Source organism: Melanerpes formicivorus, unplaced genomic scaffold (assembly GCF_026170545.1).
Source record: "Melanerpes formicivorus ecotype bairdi unplaced genomic scaffold, bMelFor1.0.p_v2 SCAF_33, whole genome shotgun sequence".
Classification (NCBI taxonomy): Eukaryota; Metazoa; Chordata; class Aves; order Piciformes; family Picidae; genus Melanerpes; species Melanerpes formicivorus.
Genome location: NW_027142385.1, coordinates 2,641,579 through 2,662,167, shown reverse-complemented (window position 1 = coordinate 2,662,167; position 20,589 = coordinate 2,641,579).

Sequence of the window (20,589 nt, the reverse complement as noted above, 5' to 3'; positions counted from 1 at the left end):
ACATTTCTGAGGTGGGGCTGCTCTGACACCAAGGATTTTGTTACAGTACTTTAAGCTCATTGTGACTCTAATGATGTTACAAATGTGGAAGTGAGTTAAATATAAATGAATTGCTATTGAAGCAGTCCAACGAGAAACTTTTAAAGTGTTGTGGGACATATGCAAATGAATATGTAAATGAAATGGTTTGGGTTATAAAAGGACATGTCTGAAGAATGGCTCTTTGGAGGTTCTTTGGATCAGCATCAAGGATGCTGATCATTTGGAGCTTTTACATATGTTAATCATCTTGTTCTTCCAGGCCAAAGAGGCTATGAATATAAAAGTGCTAACAGCCTATTACCAAGTTGTTTGCAAGAGTCCTCATAATAGAAACGTTGACTGTACAGCTGAATTTGTACTTAAATAAACCTGCAGCTTTCTGCAAGAGGGGGAGTGTGATTGGTTGGAGTCGGAGCTGTCTAAAAAAATCAGTGTAATTAGGCCGCCTTATCTTATCTCAGTTTAGTCTGACAGTCAACAAGAGGTTTGAAAAGGAAACAAGTTGTTTTAGGGGTGATAGATAGGAAGTAGCAAAGGGATGGTAAAAGTGGAAAGCATGAAGGATCAGAGTGGTGGGTAGGGAAAAGGATGTTTGCAAGGGCTGTTTGAATTAAATGCAGTTGTCCAGACCGGGGCCTTCCAACTAGAAGAAAAGCTTCAGTCAGGGTACAAGATGAGGAGGGGGCTTGAGTGGTTTGGCTAAGGTTGGAGCCATGGCTTTGTGGACTAGTGAAATGTAGGAAGAAAATCTGTCATAGAAACATAGAATTATTTTGGTTGGAAAAGACCTTTAAGACCATCAAGTCCAACCATTGACCCAACACCACCATGACCATTAAACTGTGTCCTGAAGTCCCATGTCTACATGTTTTCTGAACACCTCCAAGGATGGTGACTTCACCACCTCCATGGGCAGCCTGTTCCAGAACCTGACCACTTTTTCAGTAAAGAAAACTTTCCTAATACCTAATCTAAACCTTCCCTGGTGCAACTTGAGGCCATTTCCTCTCATTCTGTCACTTGTTACTAGGGAGAAGAGATCAACACCCACCTCACTGCAACCTCCTTTCAGGTAAGTGTGAGTTTTTCTACCAACAGGTGAAAGTCTCAGAACTCTTAGACTTAGGGAATCACATTTCTGGCAATTCTTAGAGAAAGGTTCATAAAAACCCCACTTGTGACTGTGCAGCACAGCTGCCCCTTGCAGCAGCTCTCCTTGCAGCTGCTGGTACATTTCTGAGTTTTCCCTGCATTTGGCTGGCTGCAGGTGGGTACCAACCTGTTCCTTTGTGAAGCCCAGGTCATGTTTGCCTTTGGGAACTTTCAGCAATGTCCCAGCATGTCTTTCATGTGCAGAACTCTGGTTCTTCACATGGCATGTCTCATACAAACATGGTATGTTTAATGCAGTACCTTGTGCAGTGGTGCTGCTTGGCCATTGCAGTGACCATTGTCAGAGCTCATGAGGTCCCAGGCTGCTACATGGTTTTGGGTAGGGAAGGCTTTTGTGGCCTTGATGCACATCTTTGGGAGCCTTTGGTTACAGATGCCTGTGACTCCAGCAGAAGCTATCTAGCAAAGTCTATCTGGGTGCCCTGCTGTCCTGATACTTCCTTATACAGCAGCAGTGATGGGTCCCAAAAGAAGATAACTTCTCCCTGGCTAGCTTTTGGTCTCTAATTCCTTCATCACGACAAGCAAAGACCAGCAGCAACAACACTCCAGGGCTGTGGGGAATACAGGCTTGCTTTTTGCAGTTCTAGTTCCTCAAGGGTGAGTTTTTATTCTTATAGCTGTTTATTTTTCCACCTTACTGAGGAGGGCTGCTGTGAGATCTGTTGGGCATGAGAGGTGGGAACAGAAACTCAAGTTCCCACTTGGAACCCACTGAGGCAAGGAGTGATGCTGCTGATATTTCCATACAAAATCTTCCTTGTTTTTTTCTTTTCCCAAGTCTTTTGAGGAGCACTGCTCCCCTGAGCTTGGCTTTTTGAAGTAATAACATCTAATCTAATTTCTGATGTATTTAACTGAAATCTAATTTCCATTTTTGTGTCCTGTAAAGAACAATTGGCTCTGGGGATCCCTGATAAAGCTGTGGGAGGGACCTCCCCCCTCCTGCTTCCATATGCAAGGAACTAATCAATCTGCTGCCAGGAGTTTACACTAATATCTGTGGTGATTTCAGCTCACGTATAATGAAGACAAATCCTGTTCTGGCTAAAGATCAATAATTCAAGGGGGGAAAGGGGGAGCCAAGAACAGGGAATGGAGACTGCAGTAGCACCTGCCAATGAAATGCTGCTTTGAAAACAATGAGCTTTAAAAACAGAATGTAGGACAATTACTGAGAATTACTGAATGTCCTGTGGGTATGAAGAAGACCCTGTGAATACAAAATATCCTCTCCCACCCCTTCCAAAATCTAATTCCTTTCAGGAGCTCCTAGGAGAGGTATTTAGAGCCTATTAGAATGGCAGGAAGCCAGCTGTTAATCAGCATGCTAATTCTGGGATGACATCATATGGACCAGGAGAGCTACCTGCATATATTAAGGGTGAGGGAGCTGAGTTGGCAGCCTTGGCCTGATTTCCTCAGCTTGCAGCATCTCTAAACTCTGGCACCTTCTGGGGACTCCTAGGAAGCATCCAGGGAGGAAGAAGCAAGACCTGGATGTAGATGCAGAGGTTTTGCTGTTCATTTAGAATAGAATAGAATAAACCAGGTTGGAAGAGACCTTCAAGATCATTGCATCCAACCTATATGCGGCACCAACTCTTCTTAATGAGAGGGGGGAAATGTGTTGCTCACTGATAGTACAGGCAATAGGATGAGGACAGAGAGGTGAGCAAGCCCATGAGCTTGACTGATATTTTGGCTGTATTGGTGGGCCTGCTGTGCCAGCTAAGTGCTGCACCAGACCAGACATGGGCACCTAGGGGTGGACTGCAACATCTCTTGTCTCCTGTGAGGCAAGGATCCTGGTTCCCATAGGCTCATCTCCACCCAGGCACCAAACCACTCCGTTACACTTGCCAGGGGTCTTAATATTTTACCATACATCTTATATTTTAAAACATTTATTGGACATGGGCTTAGGCTGCTGTCACAACATCTTGAATCGGATCAGAGAGGTAATGTTAACAAGTGTGACATGGCAGAGACTGACCTGCTCAAGCTGTTATTTCTCCTCCTCTTTAGAATGTGAAAGGGTTAAAAAGCTTCCTGAGACTCTCCATTTGCTGAGACAGAAGAACTAAGGGTGTATTGATTTCAGCACCACCTCCCCTCCCCCCTGCCCCTTTTTTCGAGCACTATGAACTCTGTTTTTTGCTTGCCCTGCAAAAGTGATTATTCAACATAAATACAGACAGTTTACAGTGTTTACAAGGTAGCTGATTTTGCAAGTCTCCTTGTCATGTGCTTCTAGAATATAGGGGTCAGTGTTGCCAACCTTGAGCACTGAGGAATCGAGAGTCAAGTGCTTCTGGAAATCACAAGAAAGGCTCCAAAACTGCAGGAGCTTTTTAACTGAAAAAAAAAAAGGAGAAAACAGTCCAGAAGTTTGTGGCCACAACTTTTCAAAGCCTGGAAGAGCTCACATGGTCACAATTCATTTATTTCCTGTGAAAAGGGAGGGACACTTGCATTGCCTTTCTGTGGGGAAGGGTTTTTTTTTTTGGGTGGTTTTTTTTCTTTTTGAGGCTTATCACACAGCTCTGGAAGCTGGAAGTTTAAGATTAAAAAGCGCCAAACAGTGAGATGACAGCACCGAGAGCTGGTTGCATCAACTCAGCTGCAACTTGATTCTCTTTGGGAATCAAAAAAGAAAGGGGTAGGAAAGTTCTGCTTCCCCCTCAGAAACGTTTTAGTGTGAAGGTAAAATATTCTGTGCAGTCAACTGCAAAATACAAAGAAATGTAGAGAATTCGTGTTGTTTATACTCCCTACTAGCTCACCCTTAAAACTGAAGGTAGGAGTAAAATGATGTGTCTTTGTGTAAGAGAGGGTTGACAAGTCTGTAAGATAGGATCCCCAGAAACACAACCATCACCCCTGCCAGAGTCAGAGCAGGAGAGAGACAGGGAGAGAGGCTTCAAAGCTGGACATGCCGGCAAATACACTGCCTCTCCCTGCCTGTACAAGAGAGGAATTCAGTAGAGCTTCCTCTCTGGGGACTTCAGTGGAAACAAAGGCTTGTCAAGGCATGATATGGCTTTGCTGGATCTATTCTTTTCTGTAGCTTCACAGAGGCACTGTTGGAGGCATCCAGGAGCTTGAACTCTGGGTCTTTTGGGCACTTTAATCCTTGAGTGGCTGCTGCTGCTCAGGCATTCATGTGCCCCAAAAGACCCAGGGTCCAGGACAGAATTCGTGTCTTGCTCTCTGTGAAGGAGGAAATGTGATTTCTTTTGGGTGGGTATCAGTGTGGCATGAGTAGTTTGGAAGAAATAGAAAAGTGACTGGAACTTGCTCACATCTCCCCAGACTCCCTTCAGAATCTCTCTGGGGTATTTTCCAGCTATGTATAAGATGAGATAATTTTTATTAGAGATTAAGACAGGGTAACAAATTTCATATCCTGATCTCCTCAGTCTCTCTGTTTTTCTGCTGTGATTGCCCTTGGGGAATCATTCCCTCCTGATACCTCCCAAACCCTCTTGGTTGAGTGTTTAGGGTCTGACACAGCCACAGATCTCTACATCATTGTCCCTCCACCAGCACCAGCTGAGAAAGCACCTTCCTTGGAAAGCTGCAGGGCAAAGAAGGCAGAAAATCATCTCTCTCTGTCACAGTATGATCCCACAGCAGAAAAGGCTGCTGGAGTAGGTAGTGCCTAAGTGGGAAATAGCCTCCTGCCCTTCCTCCTAGCTGAGGTCAGACTGAGCATGCTGGTGAGCATCCCTGGGAAACGGTCTTCCCTTGTCCCTGCTGTAATAGCTTGTAGCTGAAAAGAACATCACGTTCCCAGGATTGACAATCCAGGAGCTTTAGCCAGTGCTAAATTCACTTAAATAATAATCCTCAATGAATCAGGTGGGAAATATTTCACAAGCTTAAAACACCAAAGAACCTGCAGGATCCTCTTAATGGAAAGCCATGAAAGTGAGCATTGCCAATATGTGCTGAGGAGGGACTGGGAAAGAGCAGCAGTTTTGGAGCATTGCAAAGCTGTGGCTTTGTAGTGGAGGGAAACATTACAACCTTCATGAGCAAGGTCCTGCTCATTTTCTTTTCCTCCACTTTATTGCCACAATCTTTTTTCACCAGTTGAAGGAAGAACTTGAGGCCAGCAACCCATCTGCCCCTGCTGAATGTTAAGAAGATGTATGCAAGATGGGAGTTAGCTGGAGACCCAGTGGACTTGCATGGGATACAGAGACACAGCTAAGGCACATATGCTGCAGCTCCAACTATGTCATTTTACTGCTATATGTAAAACACCATCTGTGGTGCAGAGACCTCTGCTACGAGGGAGATGCACATTCAACCCAGAAAATTGTCAGCTTAAGTGCTATAAAGTTTTCTATAAGTGTCTTCATCACTCTTTGCTCGAGAAGCACACCTGATATGATGGGATGTTGTAGCAAGAGCTAATGTAGATGCACTAAGCCAAAACCAACACTGGTGTAAACGGCTGCAGCTTGGCTGCCTGTAGTAGCAGAAGTGGGTCCAAGCTCCATGAATCTCACAGATGAAAGGGATGTAACCCCACTCAGTTTAGTGGTGTCTCAGCACAACACCATTAAAAAAGATTGCAGTGAGGGGGCTGGCATATTTTTCCATGTGATTTAATTTGGGCCATATTATTTTTGCTTTTAAAAACAAAAGGGAAAACGAAAGGCAGGGGTGATAGCCTTGTACCTTCCTCTGGCAGGGCTGTGGGATTCTGTGAAGTCAGGTGGAGTGAGTCCCTTTAACTTCACCTTCACGGCTTTCTCCAGATAACAGCGGCTCGAAGGCACAAGCTGTCTCCCACACGCAGGGGCCAGCAACTCCAAAGACATTAACAAGCTATTACTGTGAAAGTTTGGCTTGCAAGGAGAAAGGTAAATAGCTGTGCTTTCCCGAGACGTGCGATACCACTTACGGCCACGAAGTGACCTGATGCAATGTCAGCCAGCTTCGGAGGTGCTTAGGTACAAAATGGACACCACACACACACACACGCTGCTGCAGCTCTGCAGTCAGACCTGGCGTGCAAAGAAGAAATCAGTGTTGCTTTTTGCTCCTTAGACTCAGAATGCTCATTAGAATGATTTCCTGACCGAGCAAGAAGGAAGAAAAAACCCAATAACAATCCATTCCCTTCAGGTCCCTGTAGGAGTGGCTGCAAAAGCCCAGCTTTTCCCACCGAGCGCCTCATGTGTGCTGTGCTGGACTCCCCCACTCTGCGGCTCTCCCCTTTCCCAAGGCCTGGCAGCTGGGAGCTGGCAGCAAGGAGCGGTGCCACCGGCAGCGGGAGGGCTCATGCCAAGTAAGTGGCTCATTAGCGGCTGCAGCAGTGGGGAGCTCGCTGCTGAGTTGCTTTGCTCTAGCCTCTAGATCGGGCTTGCTGTCGAGCGTGGTGCTCGTAAAGCTGCAGGAAATTTTGAGACGCTTGCCTCTCACCAGCAGGCAGCAGCTCATTCATCACAGCGTGGAGAGCTCTGGGGTGGTGGTGCAACCACAGCCAGGGAAAAAAAGAAAAGGCCAAGGAATGGGGGGAGCTGGCAGGCAGCTTGCACCCATGCGGGGAGTGTTATGGTAGAGCAGAGAGGGAGAGAGGAGGGAAGATGATGCTCTTTTTCCTTCCAGTAGTAGCACCTGTGTTTGTCGTGTTTATCATTGCAATTAGTAAAAATGAGGAACAGAGAGAGAAGCCAGGACAGAGTTCAGAGGGAATATGAGTAATAACGAGTTTGGGGCTTTTTGTGTAGTATGAATTAGTGCTGGAAGGAACTATAATGACCAAGGTAATTTGGGCTTGGACTCCAACCATTTGTGATGTCCCTAACCATTAAAGACCTCCAGGGCTACAGGAGGAATGGATGTGCTTTAGATCTTGTGAAAATCACACGAGTACCTTTGGTGGAGGCAAGCTCAAGGCACAAACCTAGAAATGCTTAGGAGGATGTAAGAGCCCCATAAACGCAGGCCTGGGGACACAGGAAAGACAGATGAAGGACAGGGCAAACAGACTCATGGTAGCAGAGCCTGTTTACAGCTGAGTTACACCATGGTTGCTCAGTGATTCTTAAAGTGCTCATTGCTCCTCCTGCCTCAGCTCTGGATTAATTCCTGTGCTAAACCTCTGTACCTGGACCTCCTTTCCCACCAAGGGCTGAAGCTTGTACTCACATTAAGCTAGAGAACTATATTCACTGGGGTAACTGGAGGTGCTGCAGGTTAAAGATAAGCATTTCTGGAAAAAAAAAATCACAGCCCCTATGCCTCCCTTCCTTCCTGAAGTGCACAAATGCTGACCTTTGCTGGAAAAGCTGCTGCCATTTCATCAGTATTAAAATCCAAAGACAAATGACCCTGAGTTTGCAGTCTCTTCCATTTTTTTTCCACTGTGGGCTTTCTGCCTCCTCTGTCATTTGTATTGCAATCTCCAAAGGACAGGGACTGCACTCTTTTTCATCTCTCAGTAGTGTGGAGTGAACCATCGCAGCCAAGCCTATACCCACATTGCAAGCATCTTCCCTAACTGGAACTGGGCTCCATTTGTTCCTGTAGAAGCCAGAGCACTGCAGAGCCTGGGTGCTAGCAAGGTGAGAAATATTCCACTGTGCTAGCTTGCCAAGGCCAGGGAACAGCCCCCAGCACGTCCAAATTCACACTCTCATTTGTTATGGCGTATTAAGATAGCAACTAGGGATGCTGTTCCTGATCAGATTACACAAAGTATTCACAGTTCCTCCCACGACAAATTTACAATGAATGCATGATGAAAAGGGAAGAGTTAGGGTTGTTCCTCCATTTGACACAGGAGCAGCTGAAGTCCTGAATACTGCAAAGAAAGCTGGAGGCAGAATCAGGGGTTAAACTCAGTTCTTCCAAGCTCCAGCCCAGGGACTTTTCTACAACACTCTCTTTCCCAAGCATGTGACATGAGGACAGTTATGAGATAATATATGCCAGACTTAATCTTTCCCACTGCATTTTTTTGCTCTGCCTGCCACCACAATCATCAGGGAAGAAAGGCCATTTTGTGCAGTGAATGTACCCAGAAGGTAACTTAGGCTGAAATCAAGATGTTTTGGTCTCTCTGCACTGGAATACAGAATAAGTCAAACTTCTTTCCTCTCTTCTTGCTAGTGGAGCCAAATGCTGCCATTTGAACTGGAAATGCAGCATGGTTACACCGTGGAAACCCTCCTGCCATCTGCTCCACCTTGATTCAATATAAACCACAGCAGGGTTAAGTCAGGCCATAAACCATCAAACTGTCAGTACATTCTTCTCCTGATGGGCAGTCTGGCACAGGGGCTGAACCCACTCCCTGATGACTTGCTTATTTTATGTGACCAAGCTATTTTCCCCCCTTTCCCTGTGCACTTTGCAAACCAGTTATAGTTTGCATCCTAATTCTCATAAACTTTAAACTGAAGCAAAAATTCAGCATGAACTAATGCTCATGTGTACAAGCTTCAGCCCTTGGTGGGAAAGGAGGTCCAGGTACAGAGGTTTAGCCCAGTGCTAGGAGAATACACAGCAGCCTGCTTTCCCCTCAGTGTAGGGTTTAGTTCAGTTTTGCCCAGCTTTTATTTTGATCCCTTGCACACCGCTGCTTTTACAAGGTTTGAGGGCAGTGTTTTGGTGACTGTCACAGCAATATTCCACACTTTATGAACGCTTCAGTTTGACTGATGGAAAGTACAACTTGTGCACACAGTCTAAGAGGGAGACATATGCCAGTTTGTGTTCCCTCTGTGCTTGTTGACTCCTCCTCACTGGTCACCACTCAAAGTAAATGCCATACATGGAAATGTAGAAGATTAAAGGTGCCTTTAATGCTTCTATAGCATGCACCTAGAAAAGTCATGAAAGATAGATAGAGAGAGTCCCTTGGCACCATCTCTAATTCATGTGTTTGTGACTTTAATCCTTAACTTGATGGAGTTTTAATTGACAGGATGCAAATTCCTTTTTGTGGTAATCCTTCTGGTGCATGGAGATGTGGACAGATGCTCTCAGATCACAGACAGCAAGTGGCAATAAGACAGGAGGGGCTGGCATTGCAGTAGTATTTGCACAAATATTCCCTGCTTTCATATTTTCATGCACCTCACCTCACACTATCCCACTGAAGTTCATAGAATCATAGAATCAATAAGGTTGGAAAAGACCTCAAAGATCATCAAGTCCAACCTGTCACCCAACACCTCATGCCTACTAGTGCCACATCCAATCCCCTCTTGAACACCTCCAGGGACAGTGACTCCACCACCTCCCTGGGGAGCACTTTCCAATGACTAACAACTCTCTCTGGGAAGAACTTTCTCCTCACCTTGAGCCTAAACCTCTCCTGGTGCATCTTGTAACTGTGTCCTCTTGTTCTGTGCTGGTTGCCTGGGAGAAGACACCAACCCCCACCTGGCTACAACCTCCATTCAGGGAGTTGTAGACAGGCAATAAGGTCTTCCCTGAGCCTCCTCTTCTCCAGGCTAAGCAAGCCCAGCTCCCTCAGCCTCTCCTCACAGGGCTGTGCTCCAGACCCCTCCCCAGCCTCGTTGCACTTCTTTGGACACGTTCAAGAGTCTCAATGTCCTTCTTAAATTGAGGAGCCCAGAACTGGACACAGGACTCAAGGTGTGGCCTAACCAGTGCTGAGTACAGGGGCAGAATGACTTCCCTGCTCCTGCTTGCCACACTATTTCACCAAGATCCTTTCTGTCTCTTTCCAGAACTGCTGTAAGAGAGATGCAATTTTTTTTTATTATTTTTTTTTCCTGTGGGCCTTTTGAGGTCTTCCCAGTAAGGCTCTCAAGGCAGATAAACACAGGAAAAAAAAAAAAGAAAAAAAGAGAGAAAAAAGCTGAATATATTTGTAACAAAAGGAGGAAGCCATATCTGACTTTTCACTGAAGGATGAACTCTCTTTTCCAGCAGCTTTCAGCCAAGGAAAATGATTCCCTGCATTTCTTTTCCATTGGGATAAGAATACCTGTCCCTACAGCTATGTACTACAGGAGGATGCTCAGCTAAGAGAGGGAAGAATACCTGTCCCTACAGCTATGTACTACATACAGGAGGATGCTCAGGTAAGAGAGGGAAGAATACCTGTCCCTACAGCTATATACTACAGGATGCTCAGGTAAGAGAGGGAAGAATACCTGTCCCTACAGCTATGTACTACAGGAGAATGTTCAGGTAAGAGAGGGAAGAATACCTGTCCCTACAGCTATGTACTACATACAGGAGGATGCTCAGGTAAGAGAGGGAAGAATACCTGTCCCTACAGCTATATACTACAGGATGCTCAGGTAAGAGAGGGAAGAATACCTGTCCCTACAGCTATGTACTACAGGAGAATGTTCAGGTAAGAGAGGGAAGAATACCTGTCCCTACAGCTATATACTATAGGAGAATGTTCAGGTAAGAGAGGGAAGAATACCTGTCCCTACAGCTATATACTACAGGATGCTCAGGTAAGAGGGGGAAGAATACCTGTCCCTACAGCTATATACTACAGGATGCTCAGGTAAGAGGGGGAAGAATACCTGTCCCTACAGCTATATACTACAGGAGGATGCTCAGTTAAGAGAGGGATAAATACCTGTCCCTACAGCTATATACTACATACAGGAAGATGCTCAGTTAAGAGAGGGACAGGTAAGACAGAACCCCGAAGCTGTGAAGGGGAAGGCAGCCTCCCTCCAGCCTCCCTCTAGCTCTGTGTTCAGACATACCCTCTGGTAATTTAGAGTCAAATTAACTTGGTGCCCCACCAGTGCTGTCAGTGTTTGCAAAACCAGTGGAGATCTTATAAGAGAAGGAGTTCTCAGGAGATGTGTGGAGCTTAGTGTATCAGCCCTTGCAGTGCTTCTGGACCAGCTGAACCAGCAACCAGAGATATGCCTCAAAATGGAACAAGCTTTAAGAAACCATTTTTTAAAGAGTTAGGCTGGCTTTTCAAGGCTGCAGCAAGAGCAGCATCCAGATTACTTTTAAGTGTTCTGTCATTTGTGGTAGCTTGGTCTTCCCAGCTTGTGTAAGCACATTTTCTTCTAAGATCAGTTTTTGCTCTTTGGACTTACCCACAATAACTGAAATTCTGAACTGGTTTAGCTACTTGTCATACCAAAAGGTCCCCCACTGAGTACAATCAGAGTTTTGGTACAGAAAGGAATGAATAACATCTGGGAAAGAATTTAATCTAATGATAGAGGAGCTAATGGGTCTATATTTAAATATCTTAGCATTTACCAGTTTGGGGGATATGAATAATATTTCCAAGACATTCAGACAGTTAAACTGTGACATTTTCTATCACAGCTGCTCTGCCCAATCAGATGCTGCCCTCATTCCCTGCACTGGGGAAGGCAGAGGAAAGCCAGGCACACTCCAAAACAATTGGTTTCCTCTCAGCATGGCTGTGCCTGCTACACATGACTAGATTTCTCAAATTGCTTTGAACTGTTTTTTTTTCCCAGGCAGGTGGCACTGCACCAAAAGATGGGGGCTCAGGCAGCGAGGGGCAGAGGGGCTGCTCACTGAGGATGGGCTGTGGTGCCCTGTTCTGGCTGCAGCCTCTGCTCCAACCTCCCAGAGCTCATATGCTCAGTGATAGAGAAGGACAACTACAACTTGCATGTCCTTTCCCTTTATTTCTGCTTGATTTACTTGCCCTAGATTTAAAACTTTGACTACTTCTCAAGTTGCTGCTGAAAAACAAGTTCCATATGTATTACCCTTCATCTGCATCAGACACAGAATGAAAAAGAAACTTCTCTGTCCTAAGCTGTGTCATCTGAATTAACTTGCAGAGTGCCTGACTGGAAAGGCAGGGTTTGTGCAGGTCCCTTCTCTTTTTCTCTCTCTGAAACACCATTTTAACTCTGAGATGCTGCTGGGTACCAATGAATGCAGAACTCCAGTGCCATCACATCTCTTTTCAGGGATCTGTGGGAGCCAATCAGCTGAAAATCCTCCTTCAGTATGTTGTGAAAGAAAGACCTGAACTTCCAAGCACAAAACTGAAGAGTGAAAGTCAAACAAGGCCCAGCAAGGATTTATTTCCTCTAATACAATCACTCAGGGATCAAAGAACTTGCCAGTTATTTCTCTAGCTGCCTTCAGCCTTCAGCCAAGCTCTACACCTTTCTTTACCTTTAAATACTTCATTGCTTTGTGCATCCCAGTACCCTGCAAGCTGCTGGGCTGAAGGACCGTTCTGGAGTCTGCACCACATTCTTAGTTGTGCCCTCTCCAGTTATCTTGGAGGAATATTTTCTCATGGTAGCTGGCAAGTGATGTTTGTGCTCTCCAGCCCTCTGCAGACTCTCACATCTGGAGCTCAGCACCTCCCTGTGCTTGCTGGATTAGTGATGGCAGAGAATGTAATGACATATTGACCTCAGAGGGATAGGGTGAGAGGAAATGGCCTCAGGTTGCACCAGGGGAGGTTTAGATTGGATATTAGAAAGTCTGTCATTGGAACAGGCTGCCATGGGAAGTGATGGAGTCACCATCCCTGCAGGTGTTCAAAACATCCTTCAGATGTGATTGTGGGGCACACGGTTGAGTGGGCATGGTGGTGTTGGTTTGACAGTTGGGTTTAATTATCTTAGAGGTCTTTTCAACCTCAATGGTTCTATCCTATCCTATTTCATGAGGGGTGCAGCAGAAGAATGGCAGTGGGTTGGTGGAGTAGTGACTCATGAACACCTCTGGTGGGTGGGCTCTACCTGGTGCAAGATGGATGTGTCTGTCCCTGCCTTCTGCTTGTGCAAACAGAATGAGGACCTTTATACAACGCAGCATTCTGTCTGCCTCATTAATGTCGTCTGCTGCCCTGCCTACAGATTGTCACTCTCAGCACAAACACAGGCAGTTTTGACAGAAAAGCATAATTTCTGTTTAGATACACTCAGCAAGTCTTCGGGAGCCTGCTATTTACCACTCTCATGAGGTTCAGAGCTGTCCATAATCAGACTAATGCCTGAACCATCAGTCTCATGGTACAAAATCTTCTCAAATATAACTCAGGTCTCATCTGCATCTGGTCTAGGGATATTTCCTTATTTGAGAGACACCCTGCTTTTTTCCCCAGTTGTCAGACAGCAGGAATCTGAACAGTCAAGTGAGATTAACAGCACTGGTTAGAGACAGATCAGGTGCAGGACAAGTTAAAGAGGTGGAAATGTCACCCCCCCAAAAGTCAAGTCAAAGTTGCCCTGACTTAGAATAAACAGAATTAGAATAGAATAGAATAAACCAAACCAGGTTGGAAGAGACCTTCAAGATCATCGTGTCCAACCCATCAACCAATCCAACCCACCCAAACAGCTAACCCATGGCACCAAGCACCCCATCAAGTCTCCTTCTGAACACCTTCAATGACGGCGACTCCACCACCTCCCCGGGCAACCCATTCCATAGCGCAATCACTCTTTCTGTATAGAACTTCTTCTTGTACAATTCCAGCCTTCCACGCAGCACTTTTTAGGCATGTAACAACCTCAGTTATTTTTTCACTTTGTAGTCCTCATGATGCCTTTCCTACATACCTACATCTACAAAGCCCATCTGCCATTCTGATCCCAAGCCACTCCCAGTCGAAGACTGACAGAGGAGTGGAAGAGATGTCTAATTTTGGGAAGAGGAGGATGTGCCCATGAGGATGTGCTGACTTGGAAAAGTTCTGAATGCAGGACATGACATGCTCCTCTTCCCACTAAGCAGTCTTTGAAACAATCATTTTCTCTCTGAATTACAAGACTTCTGCTGCTGGCCTTGTGAAAGTTCAAGCAGCTTCACTTTCCTGAACAATTGTGGGGCATGACCGTGCAAGGCACAAAGTCCAAACTAGGCTTATTTGTATTGGGAAGCCCACCAGCTGCACTGAACCTAATCAGAGCTCTACAAGAAAGATTTTGGTTCGTATCTTGAATTTTTTCAGTCAATAAAGCAACATATTTCACATTCAGGTCAAGCAGAAAGATTTCATCCAAGCCTAGAAGACCTTCTGTTTCCCTCGCAGTTATTCAGGGATTCATTATGCAGGCTTATTACATAATATTTCTAAATCTTTCCTCTTGGGGCTACACTTTTTGAGCACTTTACCATTTCTGAAAACATTTGCCAACCTCTGTTCACATTCTCCAACCATGTTTGCATTCAGCAAAGCTGAGGGCAGGCAGGCACGAGGAGCAGAAGTCTGATGGACAAGCTTTGAGAGCAGTAGTTCAATATCTGGTTTGACCCCACATCCACCGCTCAGCTCTCCAGTTTACTGTTCACATATTAATAGCAAAGGGAAACTGGAAGGAAAATGTCATGGAAGCTGCACTATGTCCTAGTTGCAATGAAAAGCTCCCTGTCTAACACCCTAAAAGGCAACTGTAATATATGAAGAGTGATTTAGTTTCTTGACGTTTATTGGACCAAGTATTGCTGACTATAAACCCTCACTGATCATGGACTTTACAGCATGGGTTTATTTGTACTGTTTCGGGAGCCTTCAATGACTTTTGCATTTTCATTTCATAATGATAAATTACCTGAAATCATTCCTCTCAGAACAGATTCCTCCAGCTTTGGCTCCTGCTAGGATGTTTCATTTTGTGTTGAAAATTGCAATAGGAATTTTCCTTGAGCCGTTGATGTGTCAGAATGGAGTTTATTATCACTCACAGCCCCAGCGTATTGGAGCTGTGTGAAAGGTTTTGTAAATAATATGACACAGGGAGGAACTCATCTGATGCTGTGATAGGTGGTGAATACTCCCAGCCAGGCAGGCAGGGTGAAATGAAGTAGCAAGAAGTGTGACCTTTCTAGTAAGAGCCTTCCTCACTCTGTAACATATATTGGTAATTACTTAGAGATTTTAATGGAGGGAAAGAGATTTAAGTGGCTGGTAATGGTGCTATGTTTTGTCTTACCTACATGTTACTCTGACTGTTTATACACATCTGCAATGAACTAAAGGTGGAGCCTTCTTCCCTGGATACACTGGAGGTCAGGCTTGATGAGGCTTTGAGCAACCAGATTAAGTTGGGGATGTCCCTGTTTACTGCAGGGAGGTTGGACTAAATGACCTTCGGCAGTCCCTGCCAACCCAGTGCATTCATAGCATAGTATCAGTCAGGGTTGGAAGGGACCACAAGGATCATCTAGTTTCAACTCCTCTGCCATGGGCAGGGACACCCCACACTAGATCAGGCTGGCCAGAGCCTCATCCAGCCTGCTCGTAAACACCTCCAAGGATGGGGCCCCAACCACCTCCCCGGACAACCCATTCCAGGGCTTCACCACTCTCATGGGAAAGAACCTCCTCCCCACATCCATCCTGAATCCCCCCACCTCCAGCTTTATTCCATTCCCCCTAGTCCTATCACTACCTGATATCCTGAGAAGTCACTCCCAGCCTTCTTGTAGGCCCCTCTCAGACACTGGAAGGCCACAACTAGGTCACCTCGGAGCCCTCCCCTCTCCAGACTGAACAGCCCCAACTCCCTCAGTCTGTCCCCACAGAGCTTCTGTATGAGGTCCCTTAAATCCAGTTTCAGGTCCCTCTACAAGTATCTATTTTGAGAGTGTATAAAAATTGCTGTTTAACACATTTCAAAGCAGGGCATTGATCAATAGTTATCCCAATCCATGACCAAAGGCAAGAAGTTCTATATGAAGAAGTTCTATGACCAAAGGAAGAAGTTCTATACAGAAAGAGTGATTGCGCTATGGAATGGGCTGCCCGGGGAGGTGGTGGAGTCGCCGTCATTGAAGGTGTTCAGGAGGAGACTTGATGGGGTGCTTGGTGCCATGGGTTAGCTGTTTGGGTGGGTTGGATTGGTTGATGGGTTGGACACGATGATCTTGAAGGTCTCTTCCAACCTGGTTTGGTTTATTCTAATAAACGTTTATTCTAATCATCTCTTCGATCACTTTGGTGAACTAGAGAGCTGACCTGCCCTATATGCCAGTTTTCTTCTCTGTAGATTAAGACCTTTTAATAAATATCAGGATACTTCTAGTTAGGAAACTCCCAGTTAATGTAACTGTGCTTGTTTCAGCCATGGGTGTCCTGAAACTGGTGGTTGCTCCAAACCCCACTCTTGCCATAATCCTCATGAGGGCTACTCTGGGCTTTACAGAACGGAAAATGAGAGGTGCTGCTAGTGCCTTCTGTATAATTAACAAGCATGTGTGAACATTGAAAAGCAAGTCTGTATTGTTCTAAAAGCCATGCTCTGCTCTCATTAAAACCAGGCTAAATCCATTTGTCATTTAGCTTTCAGGTGTATGTAGCAGAAGGAAATTAATTTTGAAACATCCCTGGTTTGCCCAAGTGTCATTATCTCGGTGTCTAATCATAGTTCTTAATTTACATATGAGGAAATTGACACATGAAGAGGTAAATTTTCTCATTATCAAATGAATATCTAAGTTGGGCTGTAGCTATTGATTGCCAGTTTTAACCTTGACGTGTCAAGTGTCAAGTTTCTCCTCTGTGCAAATGTGTGCAGGAGCGGGGATTAGCCCCTGCTCACCAAGGGGCTGCGAGAGGCTGCTGAGCTCTTCAGATCCATACTGCTGGATCTGTGGGGAAGATGCTTTCGGCTCGCAGCTATTTCTAAGCTGTTTATTTCGGGTCTTGTGTGCTCCCTATTTGTGGTGTGTCTCTCTCAGGCCATTCCTCTTGGGCAGTTAGCTGTTCCAATTATTTTTAAAGAAATTTTGTGCACGGCTCAGTTCTCTATCCTTTCCTCTGCTCAGGGGTCTCTTGACAGTTCCTAGTGGTTTCAGCATTAGTTTATATGCAGACAGAGTAGAGATTTAGTGTTCTTTCCCTGGGCTTTTGGCTGATTTTTTTGTCAGTGTATTTGTCATAGCCCAAGTGGTGTTTCCAACTGGATGCTGCTAATCGTTTACTATTCAGCACAGCTAAGAATGAGATTTTATTTTTAGGCTCTGTCACTCTGTGTCTTTCCATTTTAAGATAAATCCATCTCTGATGCCTCCTGTTCCTGAGCTACAAAAATCTGGGTTTCAGCTCCAAACTGTTATTTCATTCATGTATTAACTTAGTTGTTAAGATCTCTTGCTTTATTTATCAGACATTTCCAGAAGTTGTTTTCATTTCACTGAGCCCCAGCAGAACCTCTGGCACATGCTGGCTCACATTGCAAGAAGGCTGCTGGTTGTTGACTGTACTACTTTGTTAACTACAAATAATCTTTATTTAGATCAAGAATGCTGATCTTAATGCACTCAACAGGACCAGATTATGTCAGGGAAACTGAGGCATTAAGTACTGCATTGTGTGAACAGCATTAATGCTGATAGGGAAGGAGCAATCTTTTACTTCCATCTTTCTAACACCCTAAAATCTCCCCAGCAGAAGTTGTCTCTCCTAGCTTTGTTTCCACCCAAAGGCTTCTCAGGAGGGTAAACAAAAGGCTGGAGAGTTTCAAAATAAACAAATATTTTTGAGACTGCTTTTTCCTTCTCCAGACCTCAGTTCTGGAAATTACTAAGATTTAATACTGTAGCATCATGCATATATTTTTTTTGACTGATTTTCCCCCTAGTAACACTGCAGGCAAGACTTAGGCAAAGCAGGCAAGAAGAACAACAAAACAAGAGAGAAGTGTTGGACCACACCACCCACAGTGATGGAAAACTGTGAGAGAAGTTTGATTTTTTTGAGTGTCCCAAATGAAGGCTGCCGAAGAGGTCAGGCAGGTGGAGCCTGGCAGAGGAAAAAGAGAGCTCATGGAGCCAAGCAATAACGGATGGTTCACAGAAAGCTTTGTAAATATTTGCAAGTTTGGCCTTAGCTTCAGCTTTATTGAAGAGCCCAGATCATTCAGGCTGCACCTGATTGTGCTGTGGGCAGCTCTATACAGCTTTTCGTGGTGTGCTGAAGCTTGTTCTGCTACTTGTAATAGCTTTTCTAACATGAGTGAAAAGCTTTCCTCCTTGTTGCCATTCTCTTTTTATATTTTATTTTTATTGTATTTCATGGAGGGGGAACTATCCTTATCTTGTACCATTCTAATGTTGTCATGGGAAACTGGTTTCAAAAAGGCAATTTTTCTCCCTCTCTTTCCCTCTTCCCTGCAGATGCAAGTGTATCTACACAGCCTGTGCCCTCCTCTCTGCACCTGTAGCTCTGCCAGGAGAGCAAATCAATTAAAGGCAGTGAAAGCTGCTCATATCTGCCCAGCAGTTGTAAAGGAAACAAAATGATCCCATCTGAAACATACAGAAGGTTAGTTGTTTGTTTGGCTGTTTCCCTGTTCTGCTGAGCAATTGTAGGGCTTAATGCGGTTGTCGCAAATATTTAGGAGCTCAGACCCTTTATGGTCCCCAGTGTTTCTCAAGGGTCAAACTTCTAAATGAAAGTAGTTTATAGATGACACTTTTCCTTCAGCAGGCGACTTGCTGCAGTCTTGTGGCTTACAGGTTGTCCAATTGCCAGTTTGGGAGCCATCAGGACAGAGAGTCAAGAACTGATCTGGGTGTCGTAGGACACAGCTTTCTTTCTGGATTGCCCACTGCTGATTTGGGACAAGTCACTCCACCTCTGTGCCTCAGTTTCCCTATCTTCCCTCTCCAACAGCCACAGGCAGAAGGCAGCTGATGCAAAGGGCTGGGAGTTGTGATCGTTATTGCTGCTGCTCAGGCACTGCGTTTCCTCTGTTCATTTGTTGTCAGATTTATTCTTGGCGGCTGTGTTGTCACCGGTTTCAAATTCCACACTTTGAGCCTTTTGTCTTGTGCTCTGCAGCCTGGTAGAAATTTCCCTTCAGACAGTTGTTCCGTGGGCTCTCATTTAATATTTAACCCAAGTTCTTTTATACTTTATTTTTTTTCCCTCTCCACCCTGTCTAATCTCCTTTTGTTCTTGCTTTATGTGCTTATCCATGTGCTCTGTGAGGGGCTTGTTTTCCTCTTCGGCACCGTGCTTCGACTCTTGTGAAAGGCACTATATTAAATCTCTAATAAAGTGTGTGTGAGCTATTCTTGTCATGCTCTGCACTGGGGAGCACAGTCCATTATGCAAACGGTCAGTGCAGGCTTCCTATAAACTACATATACCCAGAGGGCACTGTCTTTATATTGCCATCAGCCAGCAGAAGCCAGGTGAAAGGCACAAGGAGGATATCGAAAAGAAGATGTTTTCCATCAGGTTCTTGCAATTTGTTCCTTTCAACAAGGAAAAAAAAACAACCCACATCCTCAGGAGACAAAGCTGTGGTTTCCTATTTCCAGGTTAATACTGGCCCTGCTGGCTGAAATTCAGTGAAGCTGCTTTCACCAAGTCCACTAGATTTAGGAAGTTATGACAGAATCACACAGAATCACAGAATGATAGGGGTTGGAAGGGACCTCTGGAGATCATCCACTACAGCCCCCTGCCACAGCAGATTCAACTAGAGCAGGTTACACTGGACAGCATCCAGGTGGGTTTGGGAATGACTCCAGAGATGGAGACTCCACCTCATCTCTGCACAGCTTCTTCCAGCACTCTACCACCCTCAACATAAAGGAGTTCCTCCTCATGTTTAGATGGAACTTCTTATGTTCAGGCTTCTGCCCCTTGCCTCTTGTCCTGGGCACCACTGAAAAAAGACTGACTCCATCCTCCTGGCACCCATCTTATAAGTATTTATAAGCACTGATAAGATCCTACATCAGTCTTCTCTCTAGGCTCAAAAGCCTCAAGTCCTTCACCCTTTCTTCAAAAGAAAGATACACTCGTCCCCTAATCATCTTTGTAGTCCTTTCCTGTATCCTCTCAAGAAGTTCCCTGTCCTTCTTGAGCAGGAGAGCCCAGAACTGGACACGATAATCCAGATGAGGCCTCACCAGTGCAGAATGGAGGAGGAGGAAAATACATCACTGGCCACACTCCACTTGATTCACCCCAGGACGCCATTGGCCTTCTTGGTCACAAAGGCACATAGCAGAAAATGACTCAGCCTCATTAGCCAGTGTTGTGTGGACTTCAGTAGGGTTTCGATGTCTACAAGAGCAGACTGTGCCCTTGATTTCCATGTTGTGGGCATTCAGGCTGTATAGCATAGAGAAAGGTCAGAGAAGCCCACTGGTGTTTGCATCCCCTTCCAGCAGCCAGGGAATCTTGATCTGCTCCTGCCGCTGCAATAGAGGGGTGCAGGTACTGCACAGACCTGCTTTCAGTGATTCTTCAACAAACACTGCCAAAACACATTGAGATTTCTGATGAACAATCCTTAATAGCCACAGTAGCTTCTAAACCAGCTCATCTGGACAGGGGAAAGAGCCACGTCATGGGACTTGGGAACTGCTCAAATCATCTCACGTTTAATGTGAAGCACACCCACAACAAATCCTTCACAAGTGGCCCAT